The following is an 11,371-nucleotide window of genomic DNA, read 5'->3' on the forward strand; positions in this document are numbered from 1 at the left end:
GGGAGCCTTTACACAGCCCCATATGCAACTGGACCCTCCGAGCTCGCTGTTTCCGAGCATCCCTAAACATAGCCCTTGCAGTCATCGGAGACGACTGAAAAATCAGGCCCCAGGAAATGCGTTACGAGCCCTTTTCGCCCATCCAAAAGTGCCCGCAAAGGAAGGCTTTGGGTACAAGTGATCTCCCTAGGGGAGCCTTTACGCAGCCCCACATGCAACTGGACCCTCCGCGTTCGCTGTTTCCCAGCATCCCTAAACATAGCCCTAGCCGGCATCGAAGACGACTGAAAAATCAGGCCCCAGGAAATGCGTTGCGAGCTGCTTTGGACCATCCAAAAGTGTCACCAAAGGAAGGCTTTGGGTTCATCTGAAGTTCCCTGGGGAGCCTTTACGCAGCCCCATATGCAACTGGACCCTCCGAGTTAGCTGTTTCCGAGCATCCCTAAATATATCACTAGCCGGCATGGGAGAAGACTGAAAACCCGGGCCCCAGAAAACGCGTTGCAAGCCCCTTTGGACCATCCAAAAGTGTCACCAAAGGAAGGCTTTGGGTACAAGTTAACTCCCCAGGGGAGCCTTTACGCAGCCCCACATGCAACTGGACCCTCCGGGTTCGCTGTTCCTGAGCAAACCTAAACGAAGCCCTGGCCGTCATCGGAGACGACTGAAAAATCAGGCCCCAGGAAATGCGTTGCGAGCCCCTTTGGACCATCCAAAAGTGCCCCCAAATGAAGGCTTTCGGTACATCTGAAGTTCCCAGGGGAGCCTTTACGCAGCCCCATATGCAACTGGACCCTCCGAGTTCGCTGTTTCCGAGCATCCCTAAACATAGCCCTAGCAGTCATCGGAGACGACTGAAAAATCAGGCCCCAGGAAATGCGTTACGAGCCCTTTTCGCCCATCCAAATGTGCCCGCAAAGGAAGGCTTTGGGTACAAGTGATCTCCCCAGGGGAGCCTTTACGCAGCCCCACATGCAACTGGACCCTCCGCGTTCGCTGTTTCCCAGCATCCCTAAACATAGCCCTAACCGGAATCGAAGACGACTGAAAAATCAGGCCCCAGGAAATGCGTTGCGAGCCCTTTTCGCCCATCCAAAAGTGCCCCCAAAGGAAGGCTTTGGGTACATCTGAAGTTCCCAGGGGAGCCTTTACGCAGCCCCACATGCAACTGGACCCTTCGTGTTCGATTTTTCCGAGCAACCCTAAATATATCCCTAGCCAGCATGGGAGAAGACTGAAAACCCGGGCCCCAGAAAACGCGTTGCAAGCCCCTTTGGACCATCCAAAAGTGTCACCAAAGGAAGGCTTTGGGTACAAGAGAACTCCCCAGGGGAGCCTTTATTCAGCCCCACATGCAACTGGACCCTCCGGGTTCGCTGTTCCTGACCAAACCTAAACGTAGCCCTAGCCGTCATCGGAGACGACTGAAAAATCAGGCCCCAGGAAATGCGTTGCAAGCCCCTTTGGACCATCCAAAAGTGCCCCCAAAGGAAGACTTTAGGTACAAGTGATCTCCCCAGGGGTGCCTTTACGCAACCCCACATGCAACTGAACCCTCCGGGTTCACTGTTCCTGAGCAAACCTAAATGTAGCCCTAGCCGTCATTGGAGACGAGTGAAAAATCAGGCCCTAGGAAATGCGATCCGAGGCCTTTTCGCCCATCCAAATGTGCCCCCAAAGGAAGGCTTTGGGTACAAGTGAACTCCCCAGGGGAGCCTTTATGCAGCCCCACATGCAACTGGACCGTCCGGGTTCGCTGTTTCCGAGCATCCCTATACATAACCCTAGCCGGCAAGGGAGAAGACTGAAAACCCGGGCCCCAGAAAACGCGTTGCAAGCCCCTTTGGACCATCCAAAAGTGCCCCCAAAGGAAGGCTTTGGGTACAAGAGAACTCCCCAGGGGAGCCTTTACGCAGCCCCACATGCAACTGGACCCTCCGGGTTCGCTGTTCCTGAGCAAACCTAAACGTAGCCCTAGCCGTCATAGGAGACAAGTGAAAAATCAGGCCCCAGGAAAGGCGTTGCGAGCCCTTTTCGCCCATCCAAAAGTGCCCCCAAAGGAAGTCTTTGGGTACAAGTGAACTCCCCAGGGGAGCCTTTACGCAGCCCCACATGCAACTGGACCCTCCGGGTTCACTGTTTCCGAGCAACCCTAAACGTACCCCTAGATGTCATCGGAGACGACTGAAAAATCAGGCCCCAGGAAATGCGTTGTGAGCCCTTTTCGCACATCCAAAAGTGCCCCCAAAGGAAGGCTTTGGGTACAAGTGAACTCCCCAGGGGAGACTTTACGCAGCCCCACATGCAACTGGACCCTCCGGGTTCGCTGTTTCCGAGCAACCCTAAACGTACCCCTAGAAGTCATCGGAGACGAGTGAAAAATCAGGCCCCAGGAAATGCGTTGCGAGCCCCTTTGGACCATCCAAAAGTGCCCCCAAAGGAAGGCTTTGGGTACAAGTGAACTCCCCAGGGGAGCCTTTACGCAGCCCCACATGCAACTGGACCCTCCGGGTTCACTGTTTCCGAACAACCCTAAACGTACCCCTACAAGTCATCGGAGACGAGTGAAAAATCAGGCCCCAGGAAATGCGTTACGAGCCCTTTTGGCGCATCCAAAAGTGTCCCCAAAGGAAGGCTTTGGATACAAGTGAACTCCCCAGGGGAGCCTTTACGCAGCCCCACATGCAACTGGACACTCCAGGTTCGCTGTTTCCGAGCATCCCTAAACATAGCCCTAGACGGCATCAAAGACGACTGAAAAATCAGGCCCCAGGAAATGCGTTGCGAGCCCTTTTCGCCCATCCAAAAGTGCCCCCAAAGGAAGGCTTTGGGTACAAGAGAACTCCCCAGGGGAGCCTTTACTCAGCCCCACTTGGAACTGGACCCTTCGGGTTCGATTTTTCCGAACAACACTAAATATATCCCTAGGCAGCATGGGAGAAGACTGAAAACCCGAGCCCCAGAAAACGCGTTGCAAGCCCCTTTGGACCATCCAAAAGTGTCACCAAAGGAAGGCTTTGGGTACAAGAGAACTCCCCAGGGGAGCCTTTACGCAGCCCCACATGCAACTGGACCCTCCGGATTCGCTGTTCCTGAGCAAACCGAAATGTAGCCCTGGCCGTCATCGAAGATGTGTGAAAAATCAGGCCCCAGGAAATGCGTTGCGAGCCCTTTTCGCCCATCCAAATGTGCCCCCAAATGAAGACTTTGGGTACAAGAGAACTCCCCAGGGGAGCCTTTACGCAGCCCCACATGCAACTGGACCCTCCGGGTTCGCTGTTTCCGAGCATCCCTAAACATAGCCCTAGACGGCATCGAAGACGACTGAAAAATCAGGCCCCAGGAAATGCGTTCCGAGCCCTTTTCGCCCATCCAAATGTGCCCCCAAATGAAGACTTTGGGTACAAGTGAACTCCCCAGGGGAGCTTTTACGCAGCCCCACATGCAACTGGACCCTCCGGGTTCGCTGTTCCTGAGCAAATCTTAACGTAGCCCTAGCCGTCATCGCAGACGAATGAAAAATCAGGCCCCAGGAAATGCGTTGCGAGCCCCTTTGGACCATCCAAAAGTGCCCCCAAAGGAAGGCTTTGGGTAGAAGAGAACTCCCCAGGGGAGCCTTTACGCAGCCCCACATGCAACTGGACCCTCTGGGTTCGCTGTTTCCCAGCATCCCTAAACATAGCCCTAGCCGGCATCGAAGACGACTGAAAAATCAGGCCCCAGGAAATGCGTTGCGAGCCCTTTTCACCCATCCAAAAGTGTCACCAAAGGAAGGCTTTGGGTACAAGAGAACTCCCCAGGGGAGCCTTTACGCAGCCCCACATGCAACTGGACCCTCCGCGTTCGCTGTTCCTGAGCAAACCTAAACGTAGCCCTGGCCGTCATAGGAGACGACTGAAAAATCAGGCCCCAGGAAATGTGTTGCGAGCCCTTTTCGCCCATCCAAAAGTGTCACCAAAGGAAGGCTTTGGGTACAAGTGAACTCCCCAAGGGAGCCTTTACGCAGCCCCACATGCAACTGGACCCTCCGGGTTCGATTTTTCCGAGCAACCCTAAACATAACCCTAGCCGGCATGGGAGAAGACTGAAAACCCGGGCCCCAGAAAACGCGTTGCAAGCCCTTTTGGCCCATCCAAAAGTGCCCGCAAAGGAAGGCTTTGGGTACAAGAGAACTCCCCAGGGGAGCCTTTATGCAGCCCCACATGCAACTGGACCCTCCGGGTTCGCTGTTTCCGAGCATCCCTAAACATAGCCCTAGCAGTCATCGGAGACGACTGAAAAATCAGGCCCCAGGAAATGCGTTGCGAGCCGCTTTGGACCATCCAAATGTGCCCCCAAAGGAAGGCTTTGGGTACATCTGAAGTTCCCAGGGGAGCCTTTACACAGCCCCATATGCAACTGGACCCTCCGAGCTCGCTGTTTCCGAGCATCCCTAAACATAGCCCTTGCAGTCATCGGAGACGAGTGAAAAATCAGGCCCCAGGAAATGCGTTCCGAGCCCTTTTCGCCCATCCAAAAGTGCCCGCAAAGGAAGGCTTTGGGTACAAGTGATCTCCCCAGGGGAGCCTTTACGCAGCCCCACATGCAACTGGACCCTCCGCGTTCGCTGTATCCCTGCATCCCTAAACATAGCCCTAGCCGGCATCGAAGACGACTGAAAAATCAGGCCCCAGGAAATGCGTTGCGAGCCCTTTTCGCCCATCCAAAAGTGCCCCCAAAGGAAGGCTTTGGGTACAAGAGAACTCCCTAGAGGAGCCTTTACGCAGCCCCACATTCAACTGGACCCTTCGGGTTCGATTTTTCCGAGCAACACTAAATATATCCCTAGCCGGCATGGGAGAAGACTGAAAACCCGGGCCCCAGAAAACGCGTTGCAAGCCCCTTTGGACCATCCAAAAGTGTCACCAAAGGAAGGCTTTGGGTACAAGAGAACTCCCCAGGGGAGCCTTTATTCAGCCCCACATGCAACTGGACCCTCCGGGTTCGCTGTTCATGAGCAAACCTAAACGTAGCCCTAGCCGTCATCGGAGACGACTGAAAAATCAGGCCCCAGGAAATGCGTTGCAAGCCCCTTTGGACCATCCAAAAGTGCCCCCAAAGGAAGACTTTAGGTACAAGTGATCTCCCCAGGGGTGCCTTTACGCAACCCCACATGCAACTGAACCCTCCGGGTTCACTGTTCCTGAGCAAGCCTAAATGTAGCCCTAGCCGTCATCGGAGACGAGTGAAAAATCAGGCCCCAGGAAATGCGTTCCGAGGCCTTTTCGCCCATCCAAATGTGCCCCCAAAGGAAGGCTTTGGGTACAAGTGAACTCCCCAGGGGAGCCTTTATGCAGCCCCACCTGCAACTGGACCGTCCGGGTTCGCTGTTTCCGAGCATCCCTAAACATAACCCTAGCCGGCATGGGAGAAGACTGAAAACCCGGGCCCCAGAAAACGCGTTGCAAGCCCCTTTGGACCATCCAAAAGTGCCCCCAATGGAAGGCTTTGGGTACAAGAGAACTCCCCAGGGGAGCCTTTACGCAGCCCCACATGCAACTGGACCCTCCGGGTTCGCTGTTCATGAGCAAACCTAAACGTAGCCCTAGCCGTCATCGGAGACGACTGAAAAATCTGGCCCCAGGAAATGCGTTGCAAGCCCCTTTGGACCATCCAAAAGTGCCCCCAAAGGAAGGCTTTGGGTACAAGTGAACTCCCCAGGGGAGACTTTACGCAGCCCCACATGCAACTGGACCCTCCGGGTTCGCTGTTTCCGAGCAACCCTAAACGTACCCCTAGAAGTCATCGGAGACGAGTGAAAAATCAGGCCCCAGGAAATGCGTTACGAGCCCTTTTGGCGCATCCAAAAGTGCCCCCAAAGGAAGGCTTTGGGTACAAGTGATCTCCCTAGGGGAGCCTTTACGCAGCCCCACATGCAACTGGACCCTCCGGGTTCACTCTTTCCGAACAACCCTAAACATACCCCTAGAAGTCATCGGAGACGAGTGAAAAATCAGGCCCCAGGAAATGCGTTACGAGCCCTTTTCGCCCATCCAAAAGTGCCCGCAAAGGAAGGCTTTGGGTACAAGTGAACTCCCCAGGGGAGCCTTTACGCAGCCCCACATGCAACTGGACACTCCAGGTTCGCTGTTTCCGAGCAACCCTAAACATAGCCCTAGCTGGCATCGATGACAACTGAAAAATCAGGCCCCAGGAAATGCGTTACGAGCCCTTTTCGCCCATCCAAAAGTGCCCCCAAAGGAAGGCTTTGGGTACAAGTGAACTCCCCAGGGGAGCCTTTACGCAGCCCCACATGCAACTGGACACTCCAGGTTCGCTGTTTCCGAGCATCCCTAAACATATCCCTAGACGGCTTCGAAGACGACTGAAAAATCAGGCCCCAGGAAATGCGTTGCGAGCCCTTTTCGCCCATCCAAAAGTGCCCCCAAAGGAAGGCTTTGGGTACAAGAGAACTCCCCAGGGGAGCCTTTATGCAGCCCCACATGCAACTGGACCCTCCGGGTTCGCTGTTCCTGAGCAAACCGAAATGTAGCCCTGGCCGTCATCGAAGATGTGTGAAAAATCAGGCCCCAGGAAATGCGTTGCGAGCCCCTTAGGACCATCCAAAAGTGCCCCCAAAGGAAGGTTTTCGGTACATCTGAAGTTCCCAGGGGAGCCTTTACGCAGCCCCACATGCAACTGGACCCTCCGGGTTCGCTGTTCCTGAGCAAACCGAAATGTAGCCCTAGCCGTCATCGAAGATGTGTGAAAAATCAGGCCCCAGGAAATGCGTTCCGAGCCCTTTTCGCCCATCCAAATGTGCCCCCAAATGAAGACTTTGGGTACAAGTGAACTCCCCAGGGGAGCTTTTACGCAGCCCCACATGCAACTGGACCCTCCGGGTTCGCTGTTCCTGAGCAAATCTTAACGTAACCCTAGCCGTCATCGCAGACGAATTAAAAATCAGGCCCCAGGAAATGCGTTGCGAGCCGTTTTGGACCATCCAAAAGTGCCCCCAAAGGAAGGCTTTGGGTACATCTGAAGTTCCCAGGGGAGCCTTTACGCAGCCCCACATGCAACTGGACCCTCCGGGTTCGCTGTTCCTGAGCAAACCTAAACATAGCCTAGCAGTCATCAGAGACGACTGAAAAATCAGGCCCCAGGAAATGCGTTACGAGCCCTTTTCGCCCATCCAAAAGTGCCCGCAAAGGAAGGCTTTGGATACAAGTGATCTCCCCAGGGGAGCCTTTACGCAGCCCCACATGCAACTGGACCCTCCGCGTTCGCTGTTTCCGAGCATCCCTAAACATAGCCCTAGCCGGCATCGAAGACGACTGAAAAATCAGGCCCCAGGAAATGCGTTGCGAGCCCTTTTCGCCCATCCAAAAGTGCCCCCAAAGGAAGGCTTTGGGTACAAGAGAACTCCCCAGGGGAGCCTTTACGCAGCCCCACATGCAACTGGACCCTCCGGGTTCGCTGTTTCCGAGCATCCGTAAACATAGCCCTAGCCGGCATCGATGACGACTGTAAAATGCGGCCCCAGGAAATGCGTTACGAGCCCTTTTCGCCCATCCAAAAGTGCCCCCAAAGGAAGGCTTTGGGTACAAGTGAACTCCCCAGGGGAGCCTTTACGCAGCCCCACATGCAACTGGAATCTCCGGGTTCGATTTTTCCGAGCAACCCTAAATATATCACTATCCAGCATGGGAGAAGACTGAAAACCCGGGCCCCAGAAAACGCGTTGCAAGCCCCTTTGGACAATCCAAAAGTGTCACCAAAGGAAGGCTTTGGGTACAAGAGAACTCCCCAGGGGAGCCTTTACGCAGCCCCACATGCAACTGGACCCTCCGCGTTCCCTGTATCCCTGCATCCCTAAACATAGCCCTAGCCGGCATCGAAGACGACTGAAAAATCAGGCCCCAGGAAATGCGTTGCGAGCCCTTTTCGCCCATCCAAAAGTGCCCCCAAAGGAAGGCTTTGGGTACAAGAGAACTCCCTAGAGGAGCCTTTACGCAGCCCCACATTCAACTGGACCCTTCGGGTTCGATTTTTCCGAGCAACCCTATATATATCCCTAGCCGGCATGGGAGAAGACTGAAAACCCGGGCCCCAGAAAACGCGTTGCAAGCCCCTTTGGACCATCCAAAAGTGTCACCAAAGGAAGGCTTTGGGTACAAGTGATCTCCGCAGGGGAGCCTTTACGCAGCCCCACATGCATCTGGACCCTCCGCGTTCGCTGTTTCCTTGCATCCCTAAACATAGCCCTAGCCGGCATCGAAGACGACTGAAAAATCAGGCCCCAGGAAATGTGTTGCGAGCCCTTTTCGCCCATCCAAAAGTGTCACCAAAGGAAGGCTTTGGGTACAAGTGAACTCCCCAGGGGAGCCTTTACGCAGCCCCACATGCAACTGGACCCTCCGGGTTCGCTGTTTCCGAGCATCCCCAAACATAGCCCTGGCCGGCATCGAAGACGACTGAAAAATCAGGCCCCAGGAAATGCGTTGCGAGCCGCTTTGGACCATCCAAAAGTGCCCCCAAAGGAAGGCTTTGGGTACAAGTGAACTCCCCAGGGGAGCCTTTACGCAGCCCCACATGCAACTGGACCCTCCGCGTTCGATGTTTACGAGCATCCCTAAAAATAGCCCTAGCCGGCATCGATGACGACTGTAAAATCAGGCCCCAGGAAATGCGTTACGAGCCCTTTTCACCCATCCAAAAGTGTCACCAAAGGAAGGCTTTGGGTACAAGAGAACTCCCCAGGGGAGCCTTTACGCAGCCCCACATGCAACTGGACCCTCCGGGTTCGCTGTTCCTGAGCAAACCTAAACGTAGCCCTGGCCGTCATCGGAGACGACTGTAAAATCAGGCCCCAGGAAATGCGTTACGAGCCCTTTTCACCCATCCAAAAGTGCCCGTAAAGGAAGGCTTTGGGTACAAGTGAACTCCCCAGGGGAGCCTTTACGCAGCCCCACATGCAACTGGACCCTCCGCGTTCGATTTTTCCGAGCAACCCTAAATGTACCACTAGCCAGCATGGGAGAAGGCTGAAAAACCCGGCCCCAGAAAACGCGTTGCAAGCCCTTTTCGCCCATCCAAAAGTGCCCGCAAAGGAAGGCTTTGGGTACAACAGAACTCCCCAGGGGAGCCTTTACGCAGCCCCACATGCAACTGGACCCTCCGGGTTCGCTGTTCCTGAGCAAACCTAAACGTAGCCCTGGCCGTCATCGGAGACGACTGTAAAATCAGGCCCCAGGAAATGCGTTACGAGCCCTTTTCACCCATCCAAAAGTGCCCGTAAAGGAAGGCTTTGGGTACAAGAGAACTCCCCAGGGGAGCCTTTACGCAGCCCCACATGCAACTGGACCCTCCGTGTTCGCTGTTCCTGAGCAAACCTTAACGTAGTCCTGGCCGTCATCGGAGACGACTGAAAAATCAGGCCCCAGGAAATGCGTTGCGAGCCCTTTTCGCCCATCCAAAAGTGCCCGCAAAGGAAGGCTTTGGGTACAAGTGAACTCCCCAGGGGAGCCTTTACGCAGCCCCACATGCAACTGGACCCTCCGCGTTCGCTGTTTCCGAGCATCCCTAAACATAACACTAGCCGGCATCGATGACGACTGTAAAATCAGGCCCCAGGAAATGCGTTACGAGCCCTTTTCGCCCATCCAAAAGTGCCCCCAAAGGAAGGCTTTGGGTACATGTGAACTCCCCAGGGGAGCCTTTACGCAGCCCCACATTCAACTGGACCCTCCGGGTTCAATTTTTCCGAGCAACCCTAAATGTATCACTAGCCAGCATGGGAGAAGACTGAAAACCCCGGCCCCAGAAAACGCGTTGCAAGCCCTTTTCGCCCATCCAAAAGTGCCCGCAAAGGAAGGCTTTGGGTACAAGTGAACTCCCCAGGGGAGCCTTTACGCAGCCCCACATCCAACGGGACCCTCCGCGTTCGCTGTTTCCGAGCATCCCTAAACATAGCCCTAGCCGGCATCGAAGACGACTGAAAAATCAGGCCCCAGGAAATGCGTTGCGAGCCCTTTTCGCCCATCCAAAAGTGCCCCCAAAGGAAGGCTTTGGGTACAAGAGAACTCCCCAGGGGAGCCTTTACGCAGCCCCACATGCAACTGGACCCTCCAGGTTCGCTGTTTCCGAGCATCCGTAAACATAGCCCTAGCCGGCATCGATGACGACTGTAAAATGCGGCCCCAGGAAATGCGTTACGAGCCCTTTTCGCCCATCCAAAAGTGCCCCCAAAGGAAGGCTTTGGGTACAAGTGAACTCCCCAGGGGAGCCTTTACGCAGCCCCACATGCAACTGGAATCTCCGGGTTCGATTTTTCCGAGCAACCCTAAATATATCACTATCCAGCATGGGAGAAGACTGAAAACCCGGGCCCCAGAAAACGCGTTGCAAGCCCCTTTGGACAATCCAAAAGTGTCACCAAAGGAAGGCTTTGGGTACAAGAGAACTCCCCAGGGGAGCCTTTACGCAGCCCCACATGCAACTGGACCCTCCGCGTTCCCTGTATCCCTGCATCCCTAAACATAGCCCTAGCCGGCATCGAAGACGACTGAAAAATCAGGCCCCAGGAAATGCGTTGCGAGCCCTTTTCGCCCATCCAAAAGTGCCCCCAAAGGAAGGCTTTGGGTACAAGAGAACTCCCCAGGGGAGCCTTTACGCAGCCCCACATGCAACTGGACCCTCCAGGTTCGCTGTTTCCGAGCATCCGTAAACATAGCCCTAGCCGGCATCGATGACGACTGTAAAATGCGGCCCCAGGAAATGCGTTACGAGCCCTTTTCGCCCATCCAAAAGTGCCCCCAAAGGAAGGCTTTGGGTACAAGTGAACTCCCCAGGGGAGCCTTTACGCAGCCCCACATGCAACTGGAATCTCCGGGTTCGATTTTTCCGAGCAACCCTAAATATATCACTATCCAGCATGGGAGAAGACTGAAAACCCGGGCCCCAGAAAACGCGTTGCAAGCCCCTTTGGACAATCCAAAAGTGTCACCAAAGGAAGGCTTTGGGTACAAGAGAACTCCCCAGGGGAGCCTTTACGCAGCCCCACATGCAACTGGACCCTCCGCGTTCCCTGTATCCCTGCATCCCTAAACATAGCCCTAGCCGGCATCGAAGACGACTGAAAAATCAGGCCCCAGGAAATGCGTTGCGAGCCCTTTTCGCCCATCCAAAAGTGCCCCCAAAGGAAGGCTTTGGGTACAAGAGAACTCCCTAGAGGAGCCTTTACGCAGCCCCACATTCAACTGGACCCTTCGGGTTCGATTTTTCCGAGCAACCCTATATATATCACTAGCCGGCATGGGAGAAGACTGAAAACCCGGGCCCCAGAAAACGCGTTGCAAGCCCCTTTGGACCATCCAAAACTGTCACCAAAGGA

Source organism: Anas acuta, chromosome W, assembly GCF_963932015.1.
Source record: "Anas acuta chromosome W, bAnaAcu1.1, whole genome shotgun sequence".
Lineage (NCBI taxonomy): Eukaryota > Metazoa > Chordata > Aves > Anseriformes > Anatidae > Anas > Anas acuta.